Below are 8,708 nucleotides of genomic sequence, written 5' to 3'. Positions count from 1 at the left end.
GAAAATACCTAGTAATTCTGTCACCATCTTGAAACCATTTAATTCTCGACTTCTGTTTAAGGAGGTATTCTTGAATGCTAAACCATCTAATATATTCCGCATAAGCCCTATTTAATTCTTCTCTGCTCAGTTAAGTGTTATCCTCAATGTTCTTCAGTTCTAAGAATTGAAGTTTCTCTTCCCAATTATTAACAGCATCATGAATATCCCCGATGTCTTCCCTTGACCATTGCGTTAACCTTTTACTGAGAGCCTTCAATTTAGTTTGCAACACCCACAAAGGCTTACCTTTAACATTGGCACTCCAACTGTCCTCGACAATATTGAAAAAACCAGGCAGACCTGTCTAGCAGTTGAGGAATCTGAAGTATCTTATACAATTGTGATTAGAAGATAAGTTCTTCATGAGAAGAGGTCTATGATCAGAACCGGTTCTTGCCATATGTCTAATAGAGCATCTCTGGAATAGATTGTCCCACATGTCGTTCACAAAACAATCTCTTCCAAATCCTCTTCCTTGGTCTCCTGTTGTTGCACCATGTGAATTTCGGCCCAGAGTAAACCAATATCCGTAACTCCGCAATTATCCATACAATTCTGAAAATCGGTGCTTTTGTACATTCTTTGAGGTTTACCCCCATGAAGATTTAACAACTTAAGAAAACTTCTAGTCGGTTTGAGCTTCGATTCTTTATTGTGATGTTCCTGTGGGTCTTTTGTGGCTTTGGATAAGTTTGAATAATATATTTGTATTTGTTGGTATTATTGGATGGGGTCCTCAGAGGCTCGAATGTATTTTGGATCATTGGTTGAGAAACTAGTTAAGTGAAGGACTTGAAGTTTGACCATGGTCAATATAGGATCAATATGACCTCTTTCCGGTGTATTACGTCCACGAGCAGGTTCATACCGTTCTTATGATTGAAATGCATATATGATTTGTGTCGGGGAGGTTCCGAATGAGTTTTGGGTGCTAAAACGAAGATTTTATTATTACTCATTTTTTTTCTGGTGTAAATAATTACAAAACTACCATTTGTGTCCCTGAAATTTTCAGACTTCCTTTAAAACTTCAAAATATCATATCTCCCTCATTTTAATGCCAAATTGGGTGATTCAAAAGGCTATCTTGGGTATAATATCGTAAGGATTATATTGGGCTTATCAAACATAAGTTTCGGGATCATTTATGATTTGATTCAGGTTGGGAAAACTGTTGCATTTTTATTTGTTTTGAAATTTAGTTACCTTTTCTCACAAAGTTTTGGAGCTCAATTTTAGGCAATTTTGGAGGAAAGTTTCACTATGTGGATTGGAATTCGAGCCATCTAGAGGTTGTTTTAGGGGGAAAGGCTTCTTAAAGTGTTGATTTACCTTATTTGAGATTCAAGTGTTGAAGGTAATGGACCTAGGCTTTGGGAGCTTCTTTTATCACAAGGATTCAAGGTAGAGCTGCTTAGTTTATCACGGCCCCTTGGAGTCCTTTACCTACATTTATACTGTCAATTCTCTATCTGAACAATATTCTATTTTTTAGATATTTTCAGCTATTAAGTTAGAGCTCGTGACTTTGTACTACCTAGTCTTGAGAATTTTTTTGTGATTATCGCCGTGTTGGCTTGTATCACTTTTATTTCCGCAATTATATTAAACTCTAATTCATAATATTATGTCTTATTGGTTTAACTGTCGTAAGTGATCGGCTTACCTAGTCTTAGAGACTAGGTGTCATCACGGTCTTTAATGTGGGATTTTGGATCGTGACAAGTTGGTATCAGAGCTCTAGGTTCATAGGTTCTATGAGTCATGAGCAAGTGTGTACTAGAGTCTTACGGATCAGTATGATGACGTCCATGCCTATCTTCGAGAGGCTACAATTTATGTAGGAAACTTCCCATTTTCCTCTTTATCGTGCGGTATTGATTCAGCTTGAAGCGTGTCTCTTTGAATTCCAACCATCCACTCGTATGTTATGTTGAGAATTCGGTATCGGCTGTACATCGACGACTTGTGATGTCATGGGTGAGGTTCGAGATATGTTCTCCGCATTGTGGAGATAGGAAAGTCTGGAGGTCTTGAGGCTAGGTTTAGATTGCAGTTTGGACTCGGTGGTTTCAGTTGCGTAAGTATGTGTGTTCGGACTCATATATCTGGTAGTGTGATCTCGTCCAAGTAACACCTCTTATTCGAGGATATGAAATGGTCGATACAATAGTAATACCCAACAGAGTTGGGGTCGAATTCTACAAGGAGCTATGAGATTGGGATTTAGGAGTATATATTACGGTATATCAAGTTTGAACTATCTTTGATTACACTTCCACAACTTTGGTTGGTTCTATAGCTAAATTAAACTAAGATTGCAACTAAGTAATTGAAACTAAGAAATGATGTTTTTGTTGTTGTTTTCAAAAATTGTAAAAGGACTATGGTTGTGACCATAAGCTAGGTGTTCGCGTAATGGAATAAAAAATTTTATGTTGTTTTGTTGAATGGGGTGTATTATATCTCACAACACTGCACTGCTCACTCTATACCTCTCGATCAGAGAATTGTTTTGCCCAATTTGACTTTCTTAAGACCAAATGGGTATCTACCGAACGGTTGATAAGAGCTTAAGTCGGGTTGTTACTATCTCTAGGTTGAACCCTTTAATTGGGTTGATCAATTTCTCAATTGATCGAATTCCTTGTTAGCTAGGTTGTATATACTAGGTCTCTCTTTCTCAAGAAGACTATACGTCAAAAAGGCATAAATCAATATTTACAATCATTAATTCACAAATAAAGCATAAACCTAGATAAATAACAAACACCCATTCATAAATAAATATAAAATTAATCGCCCATAAGGTTTTACACTTTAGGATTGGGTCACTACCCTAGCTAAGAATCTAGCTACTCATAATAGGTAATGAAGAAAATAGAGAAGAAAAGATAATTAAACTCATATTAAAAGATTAAAAGACAAAATTCCAATGTTAAATCCCCAAAATAAACTATAGTTGGCTAAAAGAGTAACAAGAAACGGCTACAGAAATTCAAATATCCAAAACTTGACCTAATTTCGTGAAAGAAGTCTATTTATACAAAGCTGGAATTTTTGGACAAAATGCCTTTTCGGAGGTTCTGCGGCTGCACAATTCCATGTGTAGTCTGCACTTCTTCTTCAGACTTGGCAGGAGCTGGATCTGCAACTGCATAATTCTAGATTGCGGCCGCATCTCTTGAGTTCTGTGGCCCGTATAAATCTGAGTGTGGCCGCGTAGGGTCCTTCTGCGGACTGCACAAATCTGAGTGCGGCCGTATGGTTGACTTCTGCAGCCGCACAATAATTGTACGGTCCGCATTTTCTTTAAGCTCGAAATGGTGACTCTCTGAACTTTAGCTCTGATGTAGCTTCTGCGTCCGCACATTAGTCTTGGGCTCTGTTGGATTTCCTTTGCATTCTGCGGCTGCAGAAGGAATTCTGCGATCCACACATTAGCCTTTTGCCTGCTTTTTGTCTTTGAGTTCACATTACTCCTTTTTTAGTTGGATTTCATCTTTGTGGCTCATTTTCCAATACTCCTGCATTTAAGCACATTTCATTAGTTTTCGGGAATAAACCTAAGCACTTTTGGACTAAAACGAAAGTAAAAGGTGCTAATAAGTAGTCAAAATCTTCACTTATCAACTCCCCCAAACTTATGCTTTTGCTTGTACTCAAGCAATTAAAGTAATTCCCACCTCCACGAGTTAAGAGCTATTCCAGGTAATCTAAAGTGTATCAAACACACATCAATTGGGACCAACAATTACCCACAACACTTATGAATTATCAACAAGACAATGATTTGAAGTTTTAAGCACGAATAGTTATAATGTGACACTTGAGCATCAAGAGTTGAATTTATTCATCAAGGATGCTTGCTTTTTCATGTAGGTCATTGTGGATCCCAAACTCCTCCTCCTCTACTCTCCATTAGCATATCTCACTTAAGAATGAAACACTCAATTCAAGGATCTGTGAAAAGTTCTCTCATCTCTCTCAAAAGAATGTCACAAGTACAGCTTTAAGTACCATATGCTTGCCCCTCATGTAAATCACTACTAATGTAAGTTCACTTGGCTTGAAATCACATAGGGCTTTTTTTGGAATTTAAGGAAGGCTTTTGGACTAAGGTAGGTGATAAGTGGGGATTTTAACCATTATTTGCTTTCTTTTACTTGCGTTTTGGGCTTAAAATGCGTAAAGGTAATCCCAGAAACTGATGTATTATGCTTGGGATTGCTCACAATGAGCCAAAATAGCCATGATCAACTCATAAAGGAGTCAAAACATGAACAAAGACCAAGACTGGGCAAAGAGCTGTGGAATGTTGATCGCGACAGAAAGTGCAGCCACGAAAGTATCAACGCGGACGCGGTCATAATTACGCGACCCGCGAAATGGAGAATCAGAGAGGTTGTTTTTTGCCACAAATATGAATGTGGACCGCGTCAGAAAGAGGCGGACGTGAAAGTACCACTGCGTCCGCGATTGGAAATTTCGCGGACCGCGATTTCCATGATTTAGAGAGTTCACAAGTGATGCAAAAGTGAGAAGGGCGGTCCGCGTTTAAATTATGTGGCCGCGGAAGTCTCTCACGCGGACATGGTGGAAAGTATGCGGTTCGCGAAACAAGGTTCAACCCAGACCTAGATGTGAAGAAACACAGACCAGGATTAGAATTACGCGGCCGCGGTAAAACTTACGCAGCCGCAAAACCTCCTCATGGGTATTTTCTTTGTCCGAAAATTTCAGCTTAGTATAAATAGATCTTTTTGACATTTTTAGGTTAAGTTTTGTTTTTGCTGAGCACGTGAGATGACTACAAGTTCCATTTCGGGCAATTTTGTATTAGATTCAACTTTTAACATTAGCTTTTCATCTTTTAATCTAGTATTATGGATTCTATCTTTATTTCATCTTTGATTTCTGTTATTTCTATGAGTAGCTAAACTCATAGCTAGGGTTGTAACCCAACCCTAGTGTGGGTATTTGATGGGTCTTGAACTTTAGGGCTTGAATGTGTATGGGTTAGTAGTCTTTAGTCTAGTTCTTGCTAGAACTATGGAATTAGTGGTTGCAAACACTGATTCATACTTTTATGACTTAGTTTCTACTTAAGAAAGAAGGACTAAGTCTAGGAAAACTAGACTAACAAGGAATTGGAGTGAACTCAAGAAATTGATAGCCCGAATTAAAGGGTTAAACCTAGAGATAGTAGTACCCGACTTGAGCTAAAATCACTTGAATTGCACGAATACCCATTTGGACTTGAAAAAGCCAAATTGGGCAAAATCACTCAAACTACCGAGAGGTATATAGTGATTACTGGGGTGTACAGCTATATCACAACCCCAATTAATCACATGATTGTCCTAGATTCTTCCTACCCGTTAGATATCCACCTAGGTAGAAGTCACTACCCTAGTCCCTTTAAACGCTTGAAAATAAGGAACAAAAACATTGTACTTAGTTTCAAATATTGCATATTATAGAATATAAGTAGAACTAGAAAACAAACCAACTATTTGTGGAAGTATAATTAAGAGCAAAACCCGCATCCCTACTTGGATATAAACCTAACTCCAAACAAATTAACTCTCTGTGGATTCGTTCCCTACCTTGTTGGGTAAAACTGCATTGACCATCCTTGCTACTCAATAGTAGTGCAGGCTTGGACCCGATAAATTTTTGGCGCCATTGCCGGGGAGTTAGACGGTTTTAGCTATATATCCGAGTATTTGTATGTTTTGTTTTTCTTTCCTTCCATTTTTCTAATTTGTTTGTGAATTTCTTTTAGGTACCAAATGGCTCTTTACAATGATGCCCTCAAAAATTTGCATTGGGGGAAGAGGTAGATGATAATCATGTGGAGGAGATTCAACCCGAACCTCAAGCACAAAGGAGGGGCCGACCGCCTCGTGATAATATTCCAAACCCTCGACCACCTCCAGCAGGGCAACACACCGGTTGTTGCCCAACGAAGGCTATGCAAGTGCAATAGTCCTGCCCCGAATTAGGGCGGGCAACTTTCAAATAACCTATGTCATTCTTACACTCTTGGAACATAGGGGTTTCTTCACCGAAGCTCCACACCAAAACGCATACAAGCATCTCATAGGTTTTGTTGATACGTGCTGGGGGAGCAAGCAAACTAATGTCTCCTAAGACGCATTGCGGTTAAGGATTTTCCCATTTTCTTTAAGGGGGAAGGCTTTGGATTGGCTAGAAAGGTTGCCCAACCATTCCATCACCACTTGGGATGAGTTGGCCGAGAAGTTCATCACAAATATCTTTTCTCCGGGACATATGGCGACTCTAGGATATGACATCCTTGATTTTAAACAAGAGCCAAATGAACCGATTCATGAGATTTGGGAAAGGTATCAGACGATGGTTAAAGAGTGTCTGAATAATGATATGACCGAAGCCATGATCTAATAAACATTCTACTGTGGCATAAATATAACAAACCAATGTGTCGTTAACCAACTCGCCGGGGGGAACTTTATGAACACGCCATATACCGAAGCGTGTGAAATACTTGATGAGATGGCGGATACCTCTTCAACATGGCAGAGTCGAGCTAATGTGCCACAAGGCGATCCTAATGTTATTCACCTACACAAGGAGATCCATGACCACGACCAAACAATAGTCGAATTGACTACTACCATGAACCAATTGGCCAAAGCTCATTTGCAACAAGTTCAAGGGCCAAAAGAAGTGAATGCCATGGAAGGAGTGAATATGATGATCAATAAGAGAACACAACGAGGTCAACAAGTTCAAAACAATCTGGACCAATTTAAGCAAAGTTGTAGCAGGTACAATCAAGATAATGCATATGATGATCAAAGTGAAGAGGTTCAATATGTGAACAATTACCAAGGTCAATGGGGGAATGCTCCGAATCAACAACAGTGGAGATCACAAGGAAATTAGGGAAATCAAGGTCAACAAGGAAATTGGAATAGTGGCAACAACAACAACCAAAGCAACTGGGGGAACAACAATCAAAATTGGGGCAACCAAGGAAACCAAGGCAATTGGGGTGGCAACAATAATAGTAATTGGGGAGGCAATAACAATCAAGGGGGTTAGAACAACAATAATCAAGGTAATCGGGGGTCGGGCTTTCAAAGGCCTCCGATGTAGCAACAACCAAACAACCCGCCTCCATATCCATCGCAAGGTCCTAGCTCATCCAACAATGAGATGAGACGGTTTGAGGCAATGTTTGAGCAAATGATGAAGAAAAATGCCGACTCTGATGCCCAATTGGCCTCCCACAATACTTCTATCCGCAACTTGGAAATCCAACTTGTCGAAATTTCTCAAGGTTTGGATACTCGCCCTAAGGGGGCACTACCAAGTGATACGGTAGTAAACCCAAGGGGTGGGAACAATACGGGCCATGCTATGGCGGTGCCTACAGGAAGTGGTAAAGGTAGAGTTGCTAGTACCTCTAATCCAAGAAAGGTTGTGAGTGATGATTTGTTGGTGCAAGATGATGATGAGCAAAGTAATGATGTGCAAGTGAATGATGAGAATGTGAATGATGAAGTAAGGATAGACATTGATGACAACATGGAGGAGACACAAAATGATATGAACCCGTCTAGGGAACATGTGATAACATACCGGAAATGGTAGTACCCAAAGCTAAGGCTACTTTGCCAAGGCCTCCTCCACCATATCCTCAACGGCTCGCCAAAAAACAATAAGAACTAGTTCAAGAAATTTATTGATATGATAAAAATTTGTCCATAAATGTACCTTTGGTTGAAGCTCTAGAACAAATGCCGGGATATGCCAAGTTCAAGAAGGACTTGGTAACAAAGAAGAGATCAACGAACTGTGAAACGATCAAAATGACACATCAAGTGAGTGCTATTGTGCACTCCATGGATCCAAAGTTAGAAGACCCTGGTGCCTTTACAATTCCATGCACTATTAGTAGTGCCGATTTCACCGAAGCTTTGTGTGATTTGGTGGCAAGCATTAACTTGATGCCATACTCTTTTTTCAAGACATTGGGGATTGGGAAATCAAGGCCCACATCGATGAGACTGCAACTGGTGGATAGGAAAATGAAGAGGTCATTCGGGATAATTGATGATGTGCTAGTTCGGGTTGACAAGTTCATACTTCCCGCAGATTTTGTGATACTTGACTGTGAGTTTGACTACGAGGTACCAATCATATTGGGGAGACCTTTCCTAGCTATAGGGAAGGCCTTAATTGATTTGGAAGCAGGGGAGCTCACCTTCCGGGTGCGAGATGAAAAAGTTGTATTCCATGTTTGCAAGTCAATGAGGCAACCTAATAGCAACGAAGTGTGTTCGTTTATGGATCTTGTGAACGAAGTGATTGTTGAAGACACAAGTGTTGTGATTAATGTGGAAGACCCATTGGAAGTTGTGTTGTTGAATCATGATGTGGATGAAAAGGAAGGCTACACCCGTAAGCCTTTCCCCAAAATAAGCCCTCAGTAATTCTTCATTTCCACCCGCACCTCTTAGTTGATTGCAATATCTTTTCAGGTGGGCTATGGGGTCTCTATATCCATCATACTTTTCAAATTTGGGGATTTTGAAACCAAGTGGCAAACGAACATCGGGGAACATACATAGATCCTTGAAGGCAATACTCTTTTGACTTGCCAACCCCTGCAT

The 8,708-nt window shown here is 39.8% G+C and overlaps 1 long non-coding RNA gene across 1 annotated transcript in view; it reads right to left on the bottom strand.

Annotated features, from left to right (window-relative positions):
• Positions 1–2,924: 2,924 nt before the first annotated feature.
• The window catches only part of LOC138874432 (uncharacterized), a 28,584-nt gene continuing 22,800 nt past the window's right edge, over positions 2,925–8,708 (bottom strand). Inside the window, exon 3 of the long non-coding RNA XR_011401411.1 lies at positions 2,925–3,569. This is a non-coding gene — a long non-coding RNA (uncharacterized lncRNA). The remainder of the gene's footprint in view (positions 3,570–8,708) is intronic.

This window comes from Nicotiana sylvestris, chromosome 8 (assembly GCF_000393655.2).
Source record: "Nicotiana sylvestris chromosome 8, ASM39365v2, whole genome shotgun sequence".
NCBI lineage: Eukaryota > Viridiplantae > Streptophyta > Magnoliopsida > Solanales > Solanaceae > Nicotiana > Nicotiana sylvestris.
Note: the sequence above shows the minus strand (reverse complement) of the source record. Positions and strands in the feature narration are given on the sequence as shown.